This window comes from Carettochelys insculpta, chromosome 6, assembly GCF_033958435.1.
Source record: "Carettochelys insculpta isolate YL-2023 chromosome 6, ASM3395843v1, whole genome shotgun sequence".
Classification (NCBI taxonomy): Eukaryota; Metazoa; Chordata; order Testudines; family Carettochelyidae; genus Carettochelys; species Carettochelys insculpta.
Window position 1 is genome coordinate 42,646,600 of NC_134142.1, and position 26,438 is coordinate 42,673,037.

A 26,438-nucleotide genomic window follows, 5' to 3' on the forward strand; every position below is an offset into this window, starting at 1 on the left:
TAGCAGTTACACTTGATATCGTTCCAACCTCAGGCAGTGTACAAAGGTGCCATCTTTCATATATCGTGGCTGTGATGGATTTTGAGAGCCTAGTTAGGATCATGCCATGAAAACATCAGCTTGTTGCCTCAGGCAGAGAGGGAGGCCTAGCACCCTACTGAAGGGAGATCTAGGTGAGCTCTTGGAAGGGTCCTCCTTTGTACACCATCCTGAACTTCCCTAGGACAAAGAGGTAGTGAAAAAAAGTCAAATGGAAACCAACTGAAATCAAGGCAAAACTCCCCTAGTCCAGCAGTGCCCTTGTTCCCACACCCCATGTGTCTGAACTCATGTCCAAATCATGTTACTCTGGAACCAGAGTCAATATTTAGCTTAGAGCCAAAGGATTCTGCAAGCATAAACCTAGGCCAGGGGTCTGCAACTGAAATAGTGAAAAGAGCCATTTTTTTCAAATTCAGTTACAAAAATATCAATATTTTAAGAGCCACAATGCATGTAAATATGAGACAGTCCTTAACGAATATCCAGCCATACTTTGTCACCTCTATTTTAAAGGGCGGTGTGCACACAGTGATTTGTACAAGTCAGGAAGTTAAAGTTACTTCCATCTCCAAGCTTTACCCACCTTGGCCCCCAAATCTCCCCCTATCCTCAAGCTTTACCCCCCGCCCCAGCCTGCAAACTTACCCCGCCATCTCCAGGCTTAACTCGTCAACCCCAAACTGTGCCCCCTTCCCCTAGTTTAAACCTTCTAAGCACCAAACCTGCCCCACAATCCCCAGGATTAACCTGCCCGCCAACGAATTCCATGTACTGTCACCCATCCTTCACAGCCACCGCCCCATGCCCCGCTGCTCCCCCCTGCCTCCTCCTCAGCACAGCTCCAGTAGAGGCAGGATCAGTCGCCCCTCCCCACAGCTCTCCTGCAGGCTTAGCCCCCCCCACATGCAGCGCAGGTGGCTCCATGCCCTGCTGTCTTTCTCTTTTTGGGGTCCCTCCGACAGCTGACTGCTCAGCAGCAAAAGAGATGCAGGTTGATGACCCCTGGTCCAGGCTAAGGAATAAAGGAGAACTTGACCATTTATTTTTACTTTCAAAAGGCTTTTGGTACTTGTAAGGAAACTCAGCAGCCATGGGGTTCCATTGTCGATTAGAAACTGGACAAGACTGAAAACAAAGAATAGGCGTAAATGGTTAACCTTCACCATTGCTAAAAGGGCCATGAGGTGCTGTGCTAGTACCATGTATTAACAAATTACCTGGGAAAGGACATGAAAAGGGAGATCGCAAAATTAGGAGCCAACATCAAATGATTTAGGTTAGTCAATATTAGAGATGACTGAGTAACTTCAGAGGGCTCTAACAAACATGCAACACGGTGGCAGATGGGATTCCAGGTTGGCAAAAGCAAAATAATTCATCTTGGAAGGAATCATTTTAAATCATTCATACATATTCCCAAGCAGTCTAAATTAACTACAAATGTTGGGTTGGGGTGCCGGGGGGGCGGGGAGAGAGGACTTGGGTACCACAATAGAGAGTTCAATGGAAACCACTTCTCAGCATGTAGCAGAGGTAAAAATGCAAGGATATATCCCAGGGGTAGTGCCTGCCCCCTCCCACCATTGCCATCAAATGTAAAAAGGGACCATGTGTCAGGGGAGACTCACCCCCAGCATGCTCAAGTCTGATTACCCTGTTTGAAAGAAGATACGGCAGAAAGAGGGATCCCAAAATGGGTAGTGAAAGTGACTGGAGGTCTGGAAAGACTACATTTTGCCCTCTCTCATAATACAAGGAAACATTCAATGACTCAAAAGCAACAAGCAAATAGGAAGTGGAAAAAGCAATTTTACACAATGCATAATTGTCCTCTGGAACTCACTGCCACAAGGTTACACAGAGGCCACAAATTTAGCAGCATTAAAAAATAAGGGTCACTCATATGCATAACAGAACATAGGAATTTTCCCATTGGATTAGAAGAGGGCAATATCCAGTCTAACATCCTCTCTCTAACAATGACTAGAACCCAACTTGTCAGATGAAGGTACAAAAACCCACCCAGAAAACCCCCACCCCACAGTAGGCTGCCATGCCCCTCTCCATGGAAAGTCTCATCCTACTCCTAGTAGTTGGAAATTGTCTTAAACCCTGAAGCATGAGGTTTTGCATCCCAACCAAAATACTTTCAAGCTTAGCTATTATAATCCTGGCTATTCTTGTATGAGACTAGCTACAACTGTATCAGATAGGATTGAAATAGAAATATTTCAGGTCACACAAACTAATCACTGACAGGGGCAGAAGAAACTCCCCTTTTGGGCTGATTTTTCCATAACTGACCATTGCAAAACATCTGACACAGGTCACCACTGAAGGCAGGATGCTGGTGTAGAAGAACTACTGGTATGAACTGGTCTGTCCCATCCTATGTTGCTAAATTTGAGAACTTTTGGTTGTGGGAAGATGAAATGCAGGGTTGTCCTTCGCCTATATAACGTCTACCTGCTTTTTGTCTTTAGCCTCCCTCCTTCTGCCTCTGTGAATGAGGAGATAGGTGTAGACTCCAGAGGCAGTGGCAGAGCACAGGGAGATAAGCTTGTCTTGTTATCTATCCAGAGGCAGCAGCAGCAAGCTGGCCATGTGAACTCAGTTTGCAGAGGTCAGGCAGGAAAGCACTGCAGGGCACAAAAAGCCATCAAGGAAAAATGATAAAATTCCTTTCCTCATTGCCCTCCCCTGACCTCTAGAGATGAATGCCCCCTACACCACCCTTCTGAAACCCCATTACTCTACACGAAGGGCTCCCCAAGACTCAAACATCCCAGCGCACAGTGGCTGGCCCTCCTGTACACAGTATTAATCATCAGGATGTGATACAGAGCTTATCTTTAAAGCAGTTCTAGGCCAACATATCCCAGGGTTAATATTAACTACATGACAACTTTCACGTGTCTTACCTTTAGGTATTTCTTTGCAAAGCGAAGTAGAGTCTATGAAGGGGGACAATTACAGCAGGCTACATCAAGACACCCATGCCCTGCAATACACAGTACACATGTACTCAGATAAAGTCCACATTTCTACCCCTTTCTTCTACAAAAGACAACTGAGTACACTAATGACTGACCAATGCAGTGCTGAACCACCTCTAAATTTGTGTGGGCAGCAGAGGAAGAAATAGATTTTTTTTTAAATGCCCAGGGTCCCCTCTCAGATAAACCTGTTACCATGAACCATGTTACTGGCATCAAAAGGTGAAATTTCCATGCACCACAGGTTTGCTAAAGGGGGGAAAAAGTCCAGGGATGTTGGGTGGTATGAAAGGGTATGGCTGACAGTAGTGGGATGAAATAAAAAAAAGAAGAGTTTAGGCTGAATCTCACGGTCATTCAGCTCAGGATATTTAAGACTAATACTCAAGAATGCAGGCAGCACTGTCTCAAATGATAAGAGCAGGGGACTAAGAACTGGGTTTCCAACTTGGTTATATAATAGATCAGAGGCACCATCCAAATCACTTCTCAGTTCCTCATCACAAAACAGAGGTTCAGGCAAACCTTTCTCCCGGGAGGGCTGTGAGGGTCACTCCGCCCACACTGGTGCGGCAGCCCTTCTGAACTCTTGGGATGCAAAATCGTGGAGATGGGCACGGCCTAGTATTTACTATGTGCAGAGAGAAACAGTCCAGCTACTGATTCAATTCTGTATTCATCACCTGTTTCCCCAGTTAGTTTGTTTCTCCCAGGATTTGGGTTGTCACCTTAAATGAGTGAACTTTCTTCGTCCACCCTCACAATTCTTTCATTTGGGTCTCCTCTTAGACACCACAGGTTCAATCCAAAAATCACAGGAGTCCAGGGGAGTCTTTCCACTGCATTCAGCTCATTGTCTCCAGTGAGCAGAACACCAAGTTTCCCAGCCTTGTCACACTGCAGGCTATACACTCATTTGCTGTTCCCTATTGTCTCTAGGTCTCTTTCTGCCACCATTACTTTTCATACTTCTCCCCACATTAAAAACTGCCATGTTTCAGGATGCTGTTTCTCCAGCTTATATTTGTGTGGGTTGAATGTAGTTTTATCTCCTGCCCATGTTTCTAACCTCCAAACCCCTTTGCATTATTGTTCTCTCATCACTGGTTCTTGGAACACTCCCAATTTAGTACCATGGCAGACTTAATTAATGGACTATTTACCTCCTCTTCCAGATCACTAATTAAGAGGATTAATCACACCAGGGTTAATGCTAATCCTTGCCCCACCTCACTGGCCACCTTCCTGCCACTCGATATGTTACCATCAGAGTCTTCAATGGTAGAGATGGGCTAGATTGCCAGGTCTTTAAATCTCTAATTCTGGAGATTCTTCTAGGATCACCATTACCTCTGGCTACTTCTCAGTCCCCACACTCTCATCCACTCTAACCAATAATTCACTTGGAAACAGGATTTCATAAAACAGCAACATATATTTCACTAAAATTCAGATGCATCCATGTCATCAGCCCATGGCTCCTTTCAATCAGTAGTCAACAGCAACAAAAAGTGATCAGGCTGGCCTGGCTTGAACATTTATTCTTTATTCTTATGATGCCATTTCCCTCTTTATGCCGTGCTTCTCCACATATTTCCTAATCACTCTTTTCCATCTTAGTTTCCTATGCTATACTTCTATTTCAGGATCCCCAAACCCTCATCCACCCATCCCCACCATACACCTCCAGCTTGGGAGAGGAAAAATTGTTGTCTCCTGTCACATACCTCTTGGGGGAGGGAATGTCTCCTCCTGTAAGGACTGGAAGTGGGGATAGAAAGGAAGGGTCTGAGTAGCTCAGCTTTTCTGCTCAAAAATATCTGAAGACAACCAAGATGGAAAACAGTTGCTTGGCCTGAGAGCCGGAGGGCAGGCATGCTGTGGAGCAGGGCAACTGGATCTACTCTGGTCAGGAACAACTCTACCAGAAAGCACCCTCATTTTAAAGTATGGATTCGACGGACAGGCTGTACAAAAATCACTGCCAGTGTTGTGCAGACCCAGAGCAGAGGAATGCTGTTTTCAGTCAGCTCTGCAGCACTCACCGGAGGTTCCTGCACTGACAGGTGAGCTGACAAAACATAGCAATATCTGACACTCAGCTGAAACCTGCCCTCCGGACAGCCACCTCTTTTCCTCTCACCCTTATCTCCCCAATCCCTGGGCAGAGGATAGAATTATCTTTCCAAACTTCTTGCAAGGAGGAAGCAGCTAGAGAGAGCTCTCAACATGCAAAGGAACTTTGCAGCTTCAGTTACAATTGCTCAGTTTAAGCACGCTGTCAGTCAATAGTCACAACACTGACAGATAAAATTTGAGAAGAATGAGACACATGCTCCAGGACACTCTGGATAAAGACCCACTCAAAGACTTGCAAAAAAAGAGACCTATTTGTCTTGGTCTGAGTTTATCTCCAGACAGAGTGCAGGATGAATGCATCCATTTGACAGTCACGAAATGTTGTGGGCTGGAATAAAGTTTCTTAAAGAAGGAAAGAAATAGGAGATACACAAACTGGACCAATGCCCAGGTGAAAAAAAAGCAGCTCTCAAAGTAATGGGCAACAAGAAATGTATGAGACAGAGCTAGATGTAAAGGGCATGGGGCTTTAAACAAGCTAAATCAAATGCTGAACCTGCCTCATGGAAGAGCTTTGTTTCCTTTTAACCAACCCCCTCTGCTGCAAATGGAATTCAGTTTGAACCTCCCTAATCTGGAACTCTCTCATATGGCAACATCTGTAATCCAGCATGAGTTTAGTTAGATGGGCAACCACTTGTCATGGGTGTGGCCAAGTTTCCCATTGTTCCATAAAGTTTGTTTACAGCTACCAGTCCTGACTCTCAGTGTTCTGTGATGCTCTTTAGCTCTAATTTACCCTAAAATGTCTTCAAAGAGCCCAGTGTGCAGTGGAAGTCTTGGTAATACTGTTAGACAGCACTGACCTCCCATAGGTCCAGCGTATTCTCTCTTTCGGCACTAGTCGGATCCTGAGGGTGCCGGATGAGAGATGTTCAACCTGTACTTCAGTAACTGGGGAACAAGAGGCAAACCTTGTGTCTCAGTATAGCACAACTATGACCTTGAGGTGAATCACAGTTACAGTTTCCAAGTTTCAGTTTTAACGAACAAACATGAATAAAATATCCCCATCCTAAAGAAGAAATTGGTGTTTATCTAATAAACCCCAGAAAGGGTTACTTGCGTCCAAGGACTTGTCTAAATGGAACACTAATGTGTATTACAGTACAGGGGTGTGACTTCTCAAACACACTAATGTATTGCGAATTAATTGGTCTCTGCAGACCCTGGTGGTGTGCATGAAAGATTCCTGGTATGCTTTAATGTTACCCTGTTGAAGCACACTAGAGAGCACTACAAAGAGATTACTGTCACAAAGCTCCTCCTCAGTCTTGGTGGGTCCCATGCTTTTAAGCAGATTGCTTGCCTCAAACTTAAAGCAACCCTGAGCACTCTCTCTAGGGCACCAACTTGCTGTTTTGAGCTACTCTAATCATTGGCCAGCACGGGGAAAAGTAAAGAAACTGAATTCCATCATCACTGAGGCCCCTCCAACTGGGACAGGGCATAACTCTTTACCAAAACCAGTCCTGTCCCCATACAGTAATGGGGAAAGGGTGGTGGGTAGAACCCAGGCCATCCTTCTTCGCTAGGCTCCAGCCCAAGAAACCTGTGAAATCTGCTGGCTGCAAATGTAATCCAATAACAGCCATGTGACAGCTACAACACCCTGAGCCACTTCCCCACCACCCTCCACAGCACTTTCCTTAGACACAGTTTTTTCTTTCTAGGACCTACTCACACTTGCCTCTCCCAGCAACTCCACCATATACCTTCTCCCCTCAGCTGCTTCTGTGCATGAACTACCAGCAGGGAAGCCCTTTTTAACCAGTCTCAGCTGGTTCTTAATTGCCCCCAGATTTTCTGATTAATCTGACTCCCTTGCCTCTGGAAACCTAACTGGCTCCAGGTGCTTTAATTGGCTTGATTGCCCTCACTGATTTTGGCAAGTTCCTGTTAGTTCTGGATTAGCCTCTATTAGTTTACCCTCAGAACAGGGACCAATTGAAACTGTGGCTAATACATTTCTCTTCTACTAATCTCCTGTACCTCCCCTCACCTACTGATTTATACACACCCCATCCATGTCCCTACAAAGCTTCAGGACCTCATCATCAACCTCCTCCTGACTATGGCCCAGGTGGCTATTCACAAAACCAAGCAGGAGAGGTTTGCTGACAGAGGGGCCTGCGACTGTGGGGCCTGTTTTCGTCCCTCTATTCATTCACATATCCAAGCACAGTTCCTCTGGTGGCATCTTCTGGCTCCCTGAATGCTTTTGGGGAGCAGTGGGAGCTGTCTGGGGCTCTCTGTTTAGTATCCCCTACCAGTTTCTCATTTCAGCCCTTTGACCTTCACCCCGTTCATTTATTTTTATTTGTCCTCCATAATCATTTGATTTCCTAGGACCAGCGGAGTCTCCCGGTAGGCTGTGAGAGGGATCCTTCAGCTGGGGGTGGGCTTGCACCAGCCCACATCCTGGATCCCTCTAGGGCTGCATCTACACTACAGCGATCTTTCAAAAGAAGTTCTTCCGGAAGATTTTGTCCAAAAAAAACTTCTTTTGAAAGGGTACATCCACACACACAAAAAAGAGGACCTAAAAAAAGCAATCTGTTCTTTCGATGGAGCACGTCCATACAGCCCCTGCTCTTTCAAAAGAACGGGCCAGGGATTGAAATATCCACACCATGGGGACCGCTCTTTCAAAAAAGGGCCCGTGAAGCGTCTACACATGCTTTTTTCTGAAAGAAGGTTTGGAAAGGAGGCGCTCCTCCTGACCCAGGAGCGCAAGACTGCTTCCAGAAGACGAGCCGCGTTTTTTCAATTTCAGATCGGAAGAGCGCATTTTGTGTGTGGACACTCCGCATGTTCTTTTGAAAAAGGGCCGGATTTTCCAAAAGAACTTGTTAGTATAGACACGGCCTCTGACTGTAGCCCTGGCCTGAGTCTGTCTCATTACTTACTAGAATAGATATGGACAGACAGTCCCAGCCAGTGTTCCCAGTAACATGAGCACTTGGGCTGCCACCCCGGAGAAATTCAAATGCCACCCAGCTGATTAACAGAGCTCCCCAGTACCCACAGCTGGCATCTTGCATTTCCACTGGTAGTGCACATCCACACATGACCCTGTGCACAAAAGATTTATTCTGCTCATAGATATACAAGGAGGGAACATCAGCCCCAACCTCTCACCCCTGACTTTTTGACATCCACATAAAAATAGCTCCCTGCCAAATGAAAACAATGAGTCATCCTCAGCATATCAAATCCCACCCTTGGCTCACCCCAAGCTTTGTTTCCAAGTCCCACCTGTCTGTAACGCTTGGATATAGACAGTCCCACACCCCAAAGTTCCTCCCCCCCGCCTTAAATCCAGGTGCCACAACCCCCAACCATTCTGACCTGCACCCCATTCGCTCCCCTTTCAAGTACCCATGTTCTGTCTGTGGTTGTTGGTGAGAATCCTCATAAGGTTGGGAAGCCCTTAGGTACAATCGCATTTGCTCTGATCCTACTGACAGAGACTAAAAACTACAAGATCTTTACCAAATATTCATAAACCTGATTTACCCACCAGGAGAAACAAAAAAAACCAAAATTGACAGGGCCAGACGAATACCCGGAGACCAGCTACTCCAAGACAGGCCCAAAAAAGCCAATAACAGAATGCCACTGGTCATTATCTACATCTCCCAACTCGAACCACTGCAACGCATTATTAAGACCTACAACCTATCCTTAATCAGGATGCCACACTCCTGAAGGCCCTAGGTGACAGGCCTGAGCTCTCCTACAGACAGCCTCCCAACCTTATGAGGATTCTCACCAACAGCCACAGACTATACCACAGGAATACCAATCCCGGAACTTTTCCTTGCAACAAGGCCTATTGCCAACTTTGTCCACATATCTATTCTGGAGATACCATCACTGGACCTAACCAGGTTATTCACAGAATCATGGGCACATTCTCATGTTCCTCAACTAACATCATATATGCCATCATGGGTCAACAATGCCCACATGCTTTGTATATTGGACAGACTTCAAACTCTCTTAGACAAAGAAATAATGGGCATAAAACAGACACAAAAACACTCCTGACTCGCAAACCTGTCAGCCAGCACTTTAATGGAGTGGGCCATTCTGTTAATGACCTGAAAGTCTGTGTTTTACTGAAAATGAACTTTCGCAGCCGTTTGGAAAGAGAGGCTGCTAAACTCTCTTTTATATTCAAATTCAACATATTAACATGTGGTTTGAACTGGGATGGCAATTTTCTAGCTCATTATAAGGGCTCTTTTACATGCTTTGCTTTATCTAATTCTTGATGTCCCCCGCTCCTTCTGCCCCTCTGCTCTCTGATTTGCTCATCTTGATGATAATTTTTCTGATTTGTCAACCTTGATTCCTATTTTTGGTTCTCTGTGCCTTAAATATTGAGTCTGTTCTGGTATACTATGATCTGAAGAAGTGGCCCTGTCCCACGAAAGCTCATCACCTAATTAATTATTTTGTTAGTCTTTAAACTGCTACTGGACTGCTTTTTTGTTTTGATAGTTTCTATCTTGTATCCTATTGTGCCCCCCTGCTGGAAGAGGTTGGGCTGGGCTGGGCTACAATGGAATGGGAAAGCTAGCATTCAATTCCCATTGAAAAGGGCTGGTACCAGAGAGACTTCTCTATTTTGAATGACTGTAAGTACAATAGATCCTCAGCATTACAAATACCAGAGTTACGAACTGACCATTCAATCACTTTCCTCACTTGGAACCAAAAGTATGCAATCAGGCAGCAACACACAAACAGAGAGTACAAAACTGTGTTAAAAGTAAATTACAAAAAAAGGGAGAGGGAAAGCAGCAGTTTCCTTCTGCTTAGTAAAGTTTCAAAGCCATATTAAGCCAATGTTCACTTGTAAATTACTCAACGAACAACTATAACATTTTGTTCAGAGCTACAAATGTTTCAGAGTTATCAACAACTCTTGAGGTGTAACTCTGAAGTTCCACTGTAGTTTGTTTTGTGCCAAACAGTGTGATTATCACTGAAAACAAACCTGAAGAGCCCTCTCGAACTTTTTCCTCTTCCCACTAACAAACTGTGATTTCATCTCAATGTTCAGAGCTCAGAGACCCAGTGATTAAAGGTCACTGCCTGATCCACTGAGCCACCCAGTTCCCAGATTACGATGTTAACAAATCACCATTTATCTTTGTTACTGCAGCAAGTGTCCAAGGCACACTGGCACCAAAGATCACATCTGTTGGGATAACCTATTGATTTGTGTCATATTCTGCCCAACCCCTATTTTATTCTTGTTCAAACAGAGGTCAGGACAGGTTAAAAATAACTGTTTCAGACTGAGGTGTTGGACTGAAGAATTTAAAACCAGACGGAGCTTTGCCAAGTGGAGGCTACACAGGCAGCAAAAGAAACTAGATGAAGTCTTAGTACAAATCAGCAGCAAGTGTTGGCAGTTGGTTCACCAGGACTGTGTGAGGATTTTTTGTGGCTTTAAACAAAACTAAAAAAGAGATACACTTGGGAAGAGTATTAAAACAGAGAGTGACTGAATCCCTTTAACAATTTCAGTACTGCTAATTACAAATATTATGCATGTATTATACCCCTACACTTACTTTAAAGTACCAGTGAAAAATTGGTGGTTTTCAAAAAATTTCACCGAAAACCTTGGGGAATCGTGAGGAAATCTAGCACTGTAATGACAATATTTCAAGCAATGCTCCAAGGCTATTACAAGCGAAGCCAATATAATAGCTTTATAATTAAAAACTCCTACAAAATATAGCAATAACAAGCTAAGATAATGTATATAAAGATGCAAATTTTCTTACCATAGTTGCATTTTCAAGTCAAAATGTAAATGTGCATTAAAATTACTCATTGTCCTTATGCCGTACTTATTACACAAACTTTTGAACAATTGTATTACACAGAAATAAAAAGATAAAAAGGATCAGAATTAAGATTGTCATTGGAGTTTGTAATGCTAATGTTCACATGTTGTATGTGTCAAAGAATGCGCCGGGGTATTCAAATAATTATCTACATTGCCACATCATATTTTTGTACTTTTTGAAGCTGAGGGGGGTTTTGTAGTTGCAATATACTTGGTATATATTTTGTATAACATTTATGTCATTTATTATAGGAAACCATTTTAATTTTTCTTCTTAAACAGACTCTTTTTTTATAAAGCAACATACAGGATATCAAGAGCACATATTAGATACCTACAATCCGTACAAACTCTACACTTATTCCTGTAATCTTTGGTTTATGGCACTAAAAACTTGAAGTTCAAGGCTTTCAGCTTTCCTCTGGCTTCACAATCCCATGCCTCTCCTCAGATTAGAGTAAAGATAACTAGAAAAGTGTTTTTCTTCCTTGATACCTCCAGTGTCACAGAATAATTTTACCAATGCTCCGCAGGTTCTAGGAAATCCTAGAAGCACACTGCTGAGGGAAGAGTTAAGACTTCAGATTTGTTCCACTTACCTCCCCTCAAAGACACTTATACCTGAGTGGCCCTCATCTAATATCTACACCTTTCTAAGATATCTGATATCAACTAATGGTAGGAGTGAAAGAGACTAAGACAATGTATGTCATCAGGAAGATCAAGTCAAAATAAAACTCTGAATAAGGAGGAGGAAATAAAAACCCTTCATCCCTCTCCCCTTATTAACTTGACTCTGCCTGCAGAGAGCAGGGGTACTGAGAGCTCTGCAGCGTAATTCTTAGATTACTCTCCACTAACTCTGATTTAACCACAACTGAAGTGCCAGTGGAACCCTGCCCTCTGTTCTCCCTTGCCAATCAGAGCAGTAGGAAAGATAAAATAAAACAAAGCCTGTACACAAGAGTTCTTTAGTATAAGCTCAATACGTCATGAAATGATGGAAGAACTAAAGGGCCTTCGTACAGTGAAGGTAGTGAGGAGCATCTCTAGAGTGAGGACAGAGGATTGCAATACTGTTACAGGGTTGGTATGCCCATCCCCATCTAGAGGCAGGCCATGTGCGCCAAGGCCCCATGGGCAGGGCTCAACCCCATGTAACTTGCTAGTAAGGTCTTTGCCCACAGTCCCATCTACCCCAGCAAACCTGGCTAGGCAGCTGGACTCGATAGCAAAAGCACTGTTCTGCCAAGGCTGTGCAGCCCTAACAGCCAGAGTCAAGCACAGCTCCGGCTTGGTGCAGAGCAGCGTGACCTAGTGGCCAGAGTCAGTAACATGGGGTTAAGGTTCATCACCTTGGGAGACAGTGATGGGAGGGATGGGGGACCCAGACTGCCCTGATGTCCCAACCTTGTGCCCTATCAGTCATAGAGATGCCCACCACCTGCTCAGCGGGGCTACAACCAAAACATTTCAAGCTGTTTTGGTAAAGCTACTATCCTCCCCAAAATTTTCCCTGGCTTACTTCCTACCTGATTCTCTAGCACTGTGTTCTCCATGTCTCCCCTCCGGAAGTGTCCAGGCTGGGATGTCTGTGTCAGCTTCCTTCTAGCTGGTGTCAGCCCCTGGGTGTACTGGCAGTTCCCCCTTAGGAACTGGTTCAGCACTTCCTTCCCCACCCAGTTCCAACTGAGCTGCTCTAGGGGCCTTCATACCTGGCCTCAAAACTGGAGAATGCCCATTTGATCTGTGGGAGTGGGGCCTCCTCAGCTAAGCCAGCAGGGTTAAATCTTGTCGTCCCAGTGTGGAGTTGATACACACTGTCACAAATACCTTTAATATGAGCCAAATGATGTAGAATTTGCTATCTGCCAGAATAGTGGTGTGAAGAACACTGCATTAAATTACTGGGATGTAGAGTTCTCTTTTGTGCACGGATGAAGATCAGTCTGCAGCATGGACCCTTGCCAGCACAAAGTCCTGATACCACATGGGACACTCCAGCTGGTAACCCCCAAATGAAAGGAGGCAGAAAAGAGACTGAGGCTACATGGACACTACAGTGATCCGTCAACAGATTTTACTGTTGGAAGAGATCTCCAGGCAAGACTTCTGTCGGCAGATCACATCCACACACAAAAGCGGATCAAAAAAAGCATCTGCTCTGTCGACAGAGAGAGGCCAGACTGCCCAGCCACTCTCCTGACAGAATGACCAACCAGGAGCTCAGCAAACAGGGTTGCCTGGGGAACCAGAAGCCCTGTCTGTCAACAGAGGGGCCCCCAGAGCATTTACACATCTTTTGCATTGACAGAGACTGTTGACAAAGGTGTTATTTCTCATCTTGGAGAGGCAGAACGTTGTCAGCAGAAGTGCCGAGTTCTGTTGACAGACTGTCAACAAAACACATTTTGTATGTAGACACTGCAACTTTTGTCAACAAAACCCCAGTTTTGTTGACTAAAAACTCTCTGATGTAGATGTAATGAACGTTTGCTGGTCTTCAACCCACAAGACATTTGCCCTGGTTTCAGTACCAAGGACTGTTGCTCAAACCTTCTGTTCCCCCAACCCACTCAGCCACAGTTATAATGCCATGATCCGCAGGGGTGGTGGATAAGAGCAAGAAGACAGAGACGTAGAGGTGGTATTTGACACTAACTTGAAACATTCCTGTTGAAGATAGTGATGAAACATGTAGAATGTTTTTCATGTGCCCCTGTCACAAAGCTGACCCACCCATCAGTTAAGTGGCTGCAGAGCTGAAGAACCCAGCTGGCTGTCATAGAAGGGTTCCTTTCTGTAAGTGCCCATTGGAAGGGCAATTTAACTAGCAACAATACAAGACTGTCCATATTAAAAGCAAAAAATCGTCACTTTTTGCCCCTTTTTAGCAATTCACAGGCAGTTGGATGGTCACAGCCAGGCACTGCCAAGACCCTTGCTGTTACTATCTGGCCAGCACAAAAGTTGAGTAGGGACAGCTGTGGCTATTTATTTACAGGTTACAGAGGCATAATCCCAGAGCAGTAGAGAGCAACCAGGTGCTGGAGCCCGCTGAGACCAAACGAAGCTGGAGCTCATGCTCTCTCTCTCTCTCTAGCAGTTCTGCGGGCGATTACTCCAGAGCACCCAGCCATACCAAAATCAATAAACAATTTCAACGCTGCCCAGGGAACTTTGCCACACTTAATAAAAGTCTCCAGGTGCAGTTATGGCTTCATTTCACCTTAACGTCTTCTTTAACTGTCCCTTCTTTTCAAGATCAATTAGGGCCATGTGCAAAGAGAATAAAAAAACAAAACAAAACACAAGGTCAAACCAAGCAGCTCAGTTCTCTCATTCCCCCAGCCACATACCTGAGAGAAACATGGAAATCCAGGAACTGACAGATGACACACTAGGATACCTTTTGTGCACATGCCCCTTCCAACCTCTGGTCCAGGACATTAAGGCCAAGTCCAGTGTCATTTGGGAAGGGAGGAGTACCCATTAAATCAGAATTGAATCTGCAAAAAACCCCTACTTTTCATGCAAATTTTGTGCTGGTGAAAAATTGCAGATTGAATTTCTGTTCATCCCCAGGGGCAGATACAGCACACATACCCAGAGCAAGTGTTCTGATACCACAGCCACTCACAGGCCTCAGCAACAGAGGGTCCTGTGGCACCTTATAGACTAACAAAAAAGTTTTGAGCATGAGCTTTCGTGAGCACAGACTCACTTCATCAGATGCTGGTCTTGGAAATCTGCTGGTAGTAAGCCTCACCCTTGCTGACTGGGCTAACCTTGTTATCCCCACCCTTGCTCTGGCTTATTTATACCTGGCCCTGCAGATTTCCAAGACCAGCATCTGATGAAGTGAGTCTGTGCTCATGAAAACTCATGCTCAAAACTTTTCTGTTAGTCTATAAGGTGCCACAGGACCCTTCGTTGCTGTTACAGATCCAGACTAACACAGCTACCCCTCCAATACTTCACAGGCCTCCGACATCCCTGGAGTTCAGTCTCCAAGGCCCATTCAGATCTTGGCCTTTCATATGAGACTACCAACAAGGAGGCCAGTTAGGGGACCCTACAGAACGGACCTCCCAGAATAGTGGAATACAAGAAAAGAAACACCTGGACTTGGTGGACTTGAATCATGTCCCTTCTATTATCTAGCCCCAGTGAGGATAATAACCAGCTATTTATTGATAGCAAAGGGAGGTACTCATTTAGCTCAAGGGGCTGGGTCTTATGTCTAAGTGTTGAAGATCCCAGGCTTTGTTTTCCCCAGCAATGATAGGCTTGTGCACTGGAGGCCCTACTTTGCTAGAAGAGCAGCCACCAGTACCACTCCCCAAGAAACCTACAAAGAAGAAAATTATGTAAGGCCAAAGTGGCATTCTGAGGGCGGAGATCAAGACAGGAGTCTATCCTTTGCTCCTTGGGGCAGCAGTGAGCTAGAGAACCTCTCATGCAGGGGCTTAGCCTGAATGTAGCTACATCATCTGGTGACTTCTAAAGCATCTCGTCTTCCTCAGCCAAGGCAACAGATCAGACCAACATGTGGCCTTCAAGAAGTTTTAGTAAAAAGATGTGGAGGAAACTGAAGCAACTCCCATTAACAGCAAATGTGAGGAAACAGCTACATTTATCTCTCTCCCTCCACTGTGCAAATATAGGTTGCCTTTCAATGTTGACTTTTCTTTATTGATACTTCGTTGAGGACACTTACGTGGAGAGGATAAGCTGCCCCTAAGTGAAGCAGGCACTATCTGACATGTAGTCCATAAGGACTGCAGGTATCAGAATGCAATGCTCCATCTTGTTTTCAGGTGTGGCCACTCAGTTCAACATGAGGCACTAAAGGATGGGACTCGTAGTTTCTATGAACTGGCTCAATTGTTACTGTTAGTCACTCTGCTGCATAAGTTAACACCACCTGAACTGATAGCACTACAGTTTGCAATACTTTTGATCAAACCAAAGCAGATTCAATAAGTCCATGAACATGGAATCAACATTGGGCCTTTAACGAGGGCAATACCAGCAGGTACTGTTTTAGACTGGAAAGAGTTGGTTAATTACTAAAACACAGCTGTCTCTTGGGACCCAAGAAACTTATGTTTTAAGGGGAATGGTTCTTTAGAGAGCCCTGAGTAGATACAAAAACTTGGATCTGTATCTGGTCCACAGTATTTCAACTGTATCCAACCCACAATCCATAGTTTCCCTTTTACATGTATCTGCATCTATAGGCATAACATCTAGAGCAGCCATTCTCAGCTGGGCATGCATTGTCACCTGTGGGGCCACAAGTTGGTTTCAGGGGATCCACAGGCCCTGCAGGGTGGAAGCCCTGAGGCCTGGCAGCCCCTCCCACAGAACTCAAGCTGGGAGCTTCAAGCCTTGGCTGTCTCCCTCCTCGACTTTAGCCCCAGGTTTGGTGCTGAGACTCTGGACTTCATCTCTTTGGAGGCACCAGGCTTCAGCCCCAAAGGAGAGGGGTTTGCTGGGCTCCAGGCTCAAGCTACACAGGAGGAGACAGTGGGATTCTGGTCTTCAGCCCCACATGTGGCACTGGGGCACCATTCCTCAGGGGGGCAGTGGGACTTGCACAGGGGTTCAGGAGGTCCATCCCTACGGGGGATGCCAGGGCAAGGGGCTCAGGGCTTCAACCACTGGGCTAGAGCATCTGAAGCTGCAGTCCACCAGCATGCTGCCAACCCCCAATCGATAATTACAGCTCCACAGCCGAGTGCAGATAGAAAAAAAATGGATCTATGTCCAATCCATGTTCTGCAAAGATGGCAAACAATAGAATCACATCTATCTCTACCAATGCAGATATCGGCAGACGTAAAGTGGATGTCCACAAATTTTCAGGGCTCTAGTTCTTTACACAGGGCTGTTGAGTACACAGCTGTTAAGGTGCACTGACAGACATTCTGCTTGTAGTGCAGGCTTGGGACACTCATTGCTGTCTTCACTCACAGAACATCCCAATTCACTATGTCTACTACTCTGTTCTCACAGCCACAAACCATCTTTGTACTCTCCCACTCATCTACGGACACCAAGTGACTAGAGAGAAAGGCTTGGTAGAGAGATTTAGAGGATCAGACACTCTCTAAATGGCCTGGCTGGGAGAGAAGTTCCTGAATCTGATTCCTGTCAGGTACACTACACTCATCTGCCACTGAGAGCAGTGTCCCCTAGAAGCACCATTCATGTGTGTAACACACCTGAAAGTTACCCAGACTGCACTAGTGGAGCATGCTGACTCCCTCAAGGAGTTGATGGGCAGGATCACCTGGGAGGGTAATATGACAGGGAAAGGAAACAGGAGAGCTGGTGTATTTTAAAGAAGGCTGATTGAGGGTACAGGAACAAATCATCCCGGCATGCAGAAAGAATGGCAAATACAGCAGGCAAACACCTTGGCTTAAACAAACAAACTTTTTTGGTGAGCTTAAACACAAAATCTAACAAGAGTGAAAACTTGGACAGATGACTAGGGAGGAATATAAAGATACTGCTCAAGCCAAAGTGCAACTGGAGTTGCAGCTAGCAAGTGACATGAAGGATAGCAAGAAGGATTTCAACAGGTATGTTAGCAACAAAAATAGGTCAGAGAAAGTGTGATTCCCTCAATGAATGGAGAAGGAACCTAGTGACAGCTGATGAGGGAAAAACTGAAGTACTCAATGCTTTTCTTCTTTTTTGCCTCAGTCTTCAGAGACAAGGTAAGCCACCAGACTGCTGCACTGGACAACACAGTCTGGCAAGGAAAGAAGAGGTTAAGGACTACGTAGAAAAGCTGGACATGTACAAGTCCATGGAGAAGCTCTGAAGCATCATAGGGTGCCGAGAGAGTTTACTGGTGTGCCTGCAGAGCCACTGGCCGTTATCTTTGAAAACTCATCGCAATCAAGGGAGGTCCTGAATGACTGGAAAAAGGTAGAGATAGTGCCCATCTTTAAAAAAGGGAAGGCAAATAGGGGAAACTATAGACAAGTCAGCCTCTCCTCAGTCCCTGGAAAAATCCTGGAGTAGGTCCTCAAGGAATCCATTTTGAAAGAGCTGGAAGAGCAGAAGGTCATCAGGAACAGTCAATACAGATTCACAAAGGGCAAGTCACACCTGACCAATCTGATTGTCTTCTGTGTTGAGATAAATGGCTCTGTGGCTATGGGGAAAGCACTGGATGTAATATACCTTGACTTCACCAAAGCTTTTGATATGGTGTTCTACAGTATCCTTGCCAGGAAGTTAAAGAATTACGGATTGAATGAATGGCCTATAACGTGGACAGAAAGCTGACTAGACTGCTGGGCTCATTAGGTAGCCATCAACCAGGCCTCCATTGTCAGGCCCTCTTATTACTACAGCCTCAATGTCTAGTTGGCAGTCAGAGTTGAGCAGAGTACTCCAGGGTTGGTCTTGGGGCCTGTTTTGGTCAACATATTATTAATAACCTGGATGATGGGATGGATTGCACCCTCAGCAAGTTTGTGGATAGCACTAAGCTGGGGGCAGAGGCAGTGGTGTAGGCAGACTGGGACACTTGGGTGGGCCCAGGAAGATGGAGGCAGGAGCCATTGGAGCCACCTTCCTCCACCACCCCCAGCCTCCAGAGTGCGGGTTCAGGGCACAGGACCTTGCCCCACACTCCTGTCAGGGTGTGAGGTAGGGCCATGGGGGCTTGCCCTGCTCTGCCCAACTAATGCTCCTACTGGGTAGCTGGATCAGTTCCTGGGGACTTGCCCCACTACACCCACCCAGCACTCCTCTCAAGGAGCTGGATCAGGCCACAGGAGCTTAATCTGCTCTGACACTAAGCAGAGGGGAGTAAGAGTTGGGGGTTTGCAAGCCCCCATTCCTCAATCCCACTCCCAGTAAGTGCACTGGGCAGGAGAAGCAGGGCAATTCCCCAAGCCTCCTCTGCAGCTGGAACACCAGACAGGCAGAGCATAGCAACCTCTTCATCTCAAACCCAGATGTCAGCAGGAGTGCTGGTCAGGCAAAGCAGAGCAAGCCCCTGTGGCCCAATCCCTTCTCCCCAGCTGGAGTGCTGGAGCTGGCCAAGCACCTATGCTCTGACCAGCAAGAGTGTCAAACAAGCTGAACAGGACAAGTGCTGAGGCAGGAGGAGAGCTGGGAGAGGGGTGCCCCAGACAATAGAGCCTGCTCAGGCCCAGCTGTGGCTAAAAGAGAGGCAGATTGCTGGAGAGTCAGGTAAGGTCAAGTGTGACCTAGACAAATTGGACAATTGGGCCAAAAGAAATCTAACAAGGTTCAACAAGTACAAGTTCAGAGTCCTGAGCATGGAAGAGGAGAACCCTGAGCACTGCTACAGGCTGGGGTCCAACTGGCTAAGCAGAAGTTCTGCAGAAAAAGACCTGGGAATTACAGTAGACAAGAAGCTTGATGTTGGTCATTAGTTTGCCCATTCCCCAGAGGACTAACAGCATAGTAGGCTGCACTAGTAGGAGTACTGAGAGTAGATCAAGGGAAGTGATTACTCCTCTCTATTCGGCATTGGTGAGGCCAGATCTGAAGAACTGCATCCAGTTTTGGGTCTCCCACCACAGAAAGAATGTGGACAACTGGAGAGAGTCCAGTGGAAGACAACAAAAATTATTACAGAGCTGGGGCACATGACTTATGTGGCTGAAGAAACTGGGCTAATTTAGTCTTTCAAAAGGAAGAATAAGGTGGGATGTGATAGCAGCCTGAAGTGGGGTTCCAAAAAGGATGAAGTCAGGCTATTTTCAGCAGTAGCAGATGACAGAACAAGAAGCAATGGTCTCAAGTTGAAGTGGGGGAGGTCTAGGCTTCATATTAGGAAAAACTGTTTCACCAGGAGGGTGATGAAGTACTGGAACAGGCTGGCTAGCAAGTCATGGAATTTCCATCCTCAGAGGGTTTTAAAGTTAGGCTTGACAAAGCCCTAGCTGGAATGATTCAGTTGCGGTTGGTCCTGCTTTAAGGAGGGTGTTGGACTAGATGACATCCCAAAGTCTCTTCCAACCCTAATCTTCTGAGTCTATATTTCATTCAATTTATGTCCTGTGTCTTCTTTGAACAGGAGCTATACACACTGTATTCAGAATGATTCCCTGATGATTCCACCAACGGTTCTGGAACCCTTTATTTGTGCCTACTCCTAAATGAGACCTTTTGCCATACAAACTGGAATGTGATAACAGACCTTTGCTATTTCTATTCCCCTCTCTTTAGTGTTGAACTGCTGCTGACATAGAAACAGGACCTTACGCGAGTGAAATGTATGTTACAGGATACTTGTCACTCTGGAAAGGTAATGCCTAAAAGCATGCATGCATCAAGAATAATGACTTTAAAGGAGTCCTTCTTAGCTTCTCAAGCATTTCCCACTTCACATCTGCTGACTTCACATACGCCAAAACGTTGATACTTCTATTGCCCCTGAACAGCTATGGCTGAGGGAGCTGGGTTCAATTCTGCCCTACACAAGTCTGAACAAAATCAGCAGACAGCTTCCTAATAGAGTCTTTATTCTCTGAATTAACATAAAGGGCAGAAAATGCCCAGGTGGACACAAGTGCATAAGTGTTACCCAGGTCTCCTCCTGCAGCCCCTGGGTAGAAGCTGAGGAAGAGCACAGTGAGAAAATGGTTGAGGGCAGGACAAACTGCTATTGTTCTATGTCAGCTGCTCACTGAACTCATCAGAAAAAGGGTAAGCAGAACATCACCAATGTAGCCTGGTTTTTGAGAAGGAAACCCATGTAGATTAATTAATTAATTAATTCACCCAGTACCTAAATCATGCCATATTTTCCTTCCTAACTTCTCTATGATCCCATCTTTTCTCTGCATCCAGACTGTCAACACTCACCCAGGCCATCTTCATCGTGCAGCAGGATTACTGCAACCTCCTCCACTCTGACCTCGAGTTCTTCATCCTTGTTCCCTCCATTCTACCTTCTGAATAGATCATATCATATCTTCTTGTCCTGCAGTCTCCCCACTGGTTCCCTTTTCTCTCCCAAATCAAATCATTTTTAGTCAAGACCCTTCACAGTTTATTTCCCCACTCCTGAGTTACCTCTAACCTTTCCTCTTTATGATGCACTTTCTTCTCTCTAACAAGGGCCGCCACCATCACTTACCCATCCACTTCTCCCACAACTACTTTCACATCAGCCTCCTTGTTGCATGCCTTCCCCATATCAATTTGCATAGTCAATACCCTGTCTTCCTTCAAATCTCTTCCTAAGACTCACTTCTACCAGTCTCCTGATAATGGTGGCTAGAAAAGTGGCCAGCTAGCAATTTATCACTCTCTCTTTTCAGTCATCTCACTATTAAACATAAAAGATTAAGTGCAGGCTTTGTAGTCTATGCAACCATATTGTTCTAATTGCTGTCATTCAAGATTTTCTCACCTCCAACCCACCACCCATGTCACATCTTGATCCCACTTGGATTCTAAATTTCCTGGGGCTGAGATGGTCTCTTAAGTAGAGGTAGGACCTATGATGAGGCCATAGCAACTCAAAGCAATATGCTAGCCCATGAATTGATAGGTAGAATGCAAAAAACATTTGTTAAAGCCCCAGACCCTGGGTATTCTTCTTCTTAGGTTTTGCTCAGCAGCTTCTACTCACACAGCCTTTGTTCTCCCAGGCACTAAAGTTTAATGCTACTGTAGCTACCCACCCCGTGGAATCACAGCAAGTTTCCATACAAACTCACATTATCGTAGTTCCCATATGCATCAGATGAACTAAAGCATTGTGGTACAAGTTATGCAAACCTGCATCCAGTTATAGCCTCATAACTGAGACCTCACAGGGAACACTCAAATATATTACAGAAGATATCAGAAACTAATAGGTTGTTAAATATTTCCAGTTGAGAAGAGCCCACATGGCTGGGAGGAGAAAGCTCTAGAAGATAATATTCTGTCATGCAGGCCTTCAGCAAGAGAAATAATTTTCTCACCAGCAATATTTTAGAGACTGATCAAGGCTGGAGAAAATCTCGCTTCATTATTTACACATGAAATATTTTAGCAGTGCCTTGTGCTGGGGAATAGGTCTTCTCTTCTTTCATATCTAATCTTATGTGGTGGTTCTGGGGGCTGCATAAGCAAGAGGGAGCAGAGCAGGTTCTAAGAAATGCTACTTTATTGTAGAACACAAAAAGAATAACCACCACCCACATAGCATCCATAATTTCCCATGAAGCACTGTAACATATTTTATAATGATATTGCTGACCAAATTGGTGCTTGTTTTCAAACAATACCTCACAAAGCAAATTTTGGTAAGGTGTGAATAAAGGGGTGCCTATGCCATAAAGAAATCCCCTTCTACTTAGTATCACTTAATCCATACTTTGTTAATAAACTTGTTTAACTATAAATCGAGTGCTGTGTTTGAAGGGAAAGATATATGGCCCCAGTTAAACTAATTAGCTGTGATGTACCGACTCTTAATCAGAGCTGCAAACTTACTATTTTCTTCTATATGTATCAGAGAGGTAGTGTGTTAGTCTGTATCTTCAAAACAACAAGAAGTCCTGTGGCACCTTACAGACTAACAAATATTTTGGAGCACAAGCTTTTGTGGGCAAAGACCTGCTTCATCAGATGCATGGGGGGGGCATGTTCAGAGGAGGATTTAAAGAGGTGAGTATGCTTTGAGTACACAGTGTCAGAGATGCACCTGTGAGGAGCATGGGGACTGCAATTCACTGATCATTACGAGCTGGGGAAGGTCTGGGTTAAGAGTGCCTTGAGGAGTTTACCAGGGAGGAAATGAGGCTGGTGTGGCAGGGTAGGGCCAGGAGAGGAGAGGCAGGCGTAAAAACAGCAGAGACAGAGCTGAAAATCAAAGTGGGAGCAGCTGAGGAGTAGGCTGCCCTTAATCAATTAGGGCAAGCTGATCCCACTCAGGCCTATTTTTATAAGCCCTTCTCCACACTGTGCAAAGGGAGAGGGGTTAAGGAGAGTTTGGAAGGCAAGTGAGAAGAAGGAAGGAGACTTAGAGGAACACCAGAGAACCCAAAAGAGGAGAGGAGCCTCAACAACCCAGGGGGTGGGGCCTGAAGTTCAACCAGAGAATGTGAAGAGCTGGTCAGCTGGAGGAGCCAAACAAAGGAGGGGACTTGCTGCCATAGCTACCACTAGAGGAAGGAGGTGCCTGGGGAATCATCTGGGGAAGTGGCCCAGAGAGAGGTGCTGCAAGGGCAAAGGTGAAGAAAGTCAGCCCTCACTGATAGCAGCCATCCAGGGTCCCTGGGCTGGAACCCAGAATGAGTAGGTGGGGACCAGGTTTCCCCCTGCCCAGACCACTCCCTGCCCCAAGCAAGGGTAACAGGGTTCATATGGTGGGGCCAGTGGACTGAATGGAGGACCTGAGGCCCAGGAATGAGACTAACCCTGCCACACAGGGAACTAGTCTCATTGCTAGCCACCTTACCACATCTGAGACAAATAACAGTGGGTCTGCAGCCTGGGTACCCCCAGCAGCGTGTTACACTCTCAAAGTGCAAACCAGCCAGTTCTGTAGGTGCCTTGATGCTTGAAATAAACTGTAACCCTTGGCCAAGCACTTGGGAAACACCCTTTGGGCCACAGAAAGGTGGAAAGGAAAGGTTTTGTATTGGTAGTGTCTTGCCTACACAGAGGAGAAGCTGTGCTTTGGTCTGAAGGAGATGTCAAAATGCATGGCAGCCCAAACTAAATATTGAGTGAAAAGGTTGGGATAATAGAAGCCAGAGATCTGCAGGTTGAATTTGAACCTCCTGATACTAATGTTCTCATTGACTCAGAACTAAACCAGTCTGTAATTTCTGAAATGAGAAAGTCTCTGGAGTAGAAGCACTTCCTTCTGTATTGTTGAGGCACTTTAAGAAGTCCCCTCTTCAACACAGAATCCACTTCTGCAGCAAGGGGGATCCCTGAGAAGGGATGGGACTGGAGGACCTGGGAAGAGGCAGAGAGTGGAACCCTACTGTGTATCAACATATCTATATTTATACATATAGGGCTTTTTTTTCTGGTGGAACACACCAGAATGGAGATCCAGCACCGTTTTTCCATTAGAACACCAGAATAATTTTAACTGCCGGTTTGGTAGCAGTGCAGGGACTGGGCAGGAGCCCCTGCCAGTCCTGCAGCAGGAGCCTCCATTGGTCCCACAGGAACCAGGGCATTAAAATTGAACCCCCTAGCTCCTATGAGGAATCATCGGACTTGAGTGGAGCACCTTTTTTTCTAGGAAAAAAAGCATATATATATATATATATATATATATATATATATATATATATACACACACACATACGCACACACACACGCACGCACCCAGCACCCAACAGTATGTTGTAAAACCACTTTTTGCCACAAGGGAATGGACCAAACTGTCTCTGAAAGGGAAGCAAGGACGACAAGGTAAAAGGAAACAGACTGAATCCAAGCTTTGAAGTGAGACGTCACATCTACTGGACAGATGAAAACAGATGGGCAGTAGAATAAGTGTTTTTCTTTACCCTGGTTCCTCTGCTGTTGTCAAGGCTGGATTTTCTGGAGAGTTAAGATAGAATACTAGATAAAGAATCTGGAACCCAAAAATGACACCAAGTTTTTCTTCTTCTGCCTAGCTTATTGCAACCCTAGAGGTTTGACACAGCAATCTGATTTTCTTCAACTTTTCAAAGATTTAATTTGTGGAAGTACCAAACACAATTCTATCCAAATGGAAGCTTTCACTTTTGGTTTCAGATGAGACAATGACATTTTTAAGTCTAGAATGCCAGCAAAGCCTAATCTCTGATGTTATTAACTTTGCAGTGGTACCTGAAGCCTTATAAAATGCAGAGAAAGCATTAGCTGACAATCATGCAGTCTTCCATGGCGAAGTCCTTTGCTGCTTTCTTCAGCTTCTCAGAGGTAGTCTAACAGAAGGAATATCTGATCCAACAATTGGAATTTCTGATATTGAATCAAGATGTCATAACTGGTGGTATGGTTCCCCAGCATACCTAAAGAATAAAACTTCCTAAAAACCTCAGTCTTAACTGCCAAAGGTACAGCCAGCTCTTGAGCCTTTTAATTAGCCCAGAACCCACCAAAGATCCAGGACTAGGATGAAACAAGAAATCTGAAGCTCCCTCTCTCTAAGAGTTTTCTAGGTCAGCCTCTAAATCCCTCTGGTTCTAGAGCCAATCCAGGCAATCCCCTGAAGAGAGAGTAGTAAGCAGGAGAGTGAATCTTCTTCTCCAGTTCCCCATAATCCTTGTACAGAAGAGAATACACTCTCAGGCCAGCAGATCTGTCTCAGTGCCGAGGGAATAATGCACCCTCTAAAGGAGAGAGCAATTCCCCTGGAGTCCTTAGAATCGGTGGCACAAGGGAGATGGAGATGCTTTTGGACCTGACCTGGTGGAACTTCTGTCTTTGATATGCCTGCACACTCCCTGGATTTGTGTGAGTTTTGGTTCTCCTGGTGCAATGCAGGGATCAGGACACCAACCCCTCTCCAGGGCTTTTTCTCCTTGTGTTTAAGTGTGGACAAAAGCAGACCCAATGTTTTCAGAGGATGAGATTAGCAGTGGAGCTGGTTCCACTATTCCTTAGCAACAACAGCCTCCTTGGTCCTGAGGAAACCTCCCCATGACAAACACATCTCACCATTATCTTGGGATTCTTGCTTGGGAGCAACCTCTTTTGAAAGTCTTAGCATTCAAGACATCATATCACCAATAGATTCATGCTCTTGAACTTGTTCTCAGGATTAGGAAAGCCTCCAAAGCGTAGCTGACTTGGACTCACCAGCACAGAGGTGGGCAACTTGCAGCCTGCAAACCCCCTGGCTGCCCTCTCTTCCTGCGGACCTCTAGCACACTGGGACACTAAAGCCCTATGCTTCCTACTCCTCCCTCTCTCTCCCAGTACTTTCAGAGAAGCCACAAATCCCTGGTTTACACCATCTCCACTCCTTTCCTTACCCTCCCAGAGCTAGACTGCTGTGAATCAGCTCTTTGCAGTATTCCAGCTCTGTGAGGAAAAGGGGAAGGAGTGTTGAAAAGTGTGAATCAGGTAATTCGAGTGCTCCAAAAGTGCTGGGACGGAAGGGGAAGAGCAGGTAAGTGCAGGGCTCCAGTGTGCAAGAGGCGTATTGGGAAGGGGTGATAGGTGGGCCGCGGGAGTCACAGGTGGGTTCCCTGTGGGCCGTGGGCTATTGCAGCCCACTGAGGTGAGGAAGGCCCACTCATGTGGCCCATTCATAGGTGCCTATTCCTGCATCAGAAGAAGATGGCCCTGGCACCAAGAGCTTCCAGTTCTCCAGTTGAGGTGACTTTGAAGTCAAAGGGAATTTTGCTCTGTCCCTTCAAGGTCAGAGATGGTTG

General features: G+C 45.5%; 1 protein-coding gene across 1 annotated transcript in view; it reads right to left on the reverse strand.

Annotated features, from left to right (window-relative positions):
* Positions 1–2,963: 2,963 nt before the first annotated feature.
* Positions 2,964–26,438, reverse strand: part of GPATCH2L (G-patch domain containing 2 like) — a 94,798-nt gene continuing 71,323 nt past the window's right edge. Inside the window, exon 12 of the transcript XR_012645918.1 lies at positions 2,964–3,043. The gene's annotated coding sequence lies outside the window, so the exon portion shown is untranslated. The remainder of the gene's footprint in view (positions 3,044–26,438) is intronic.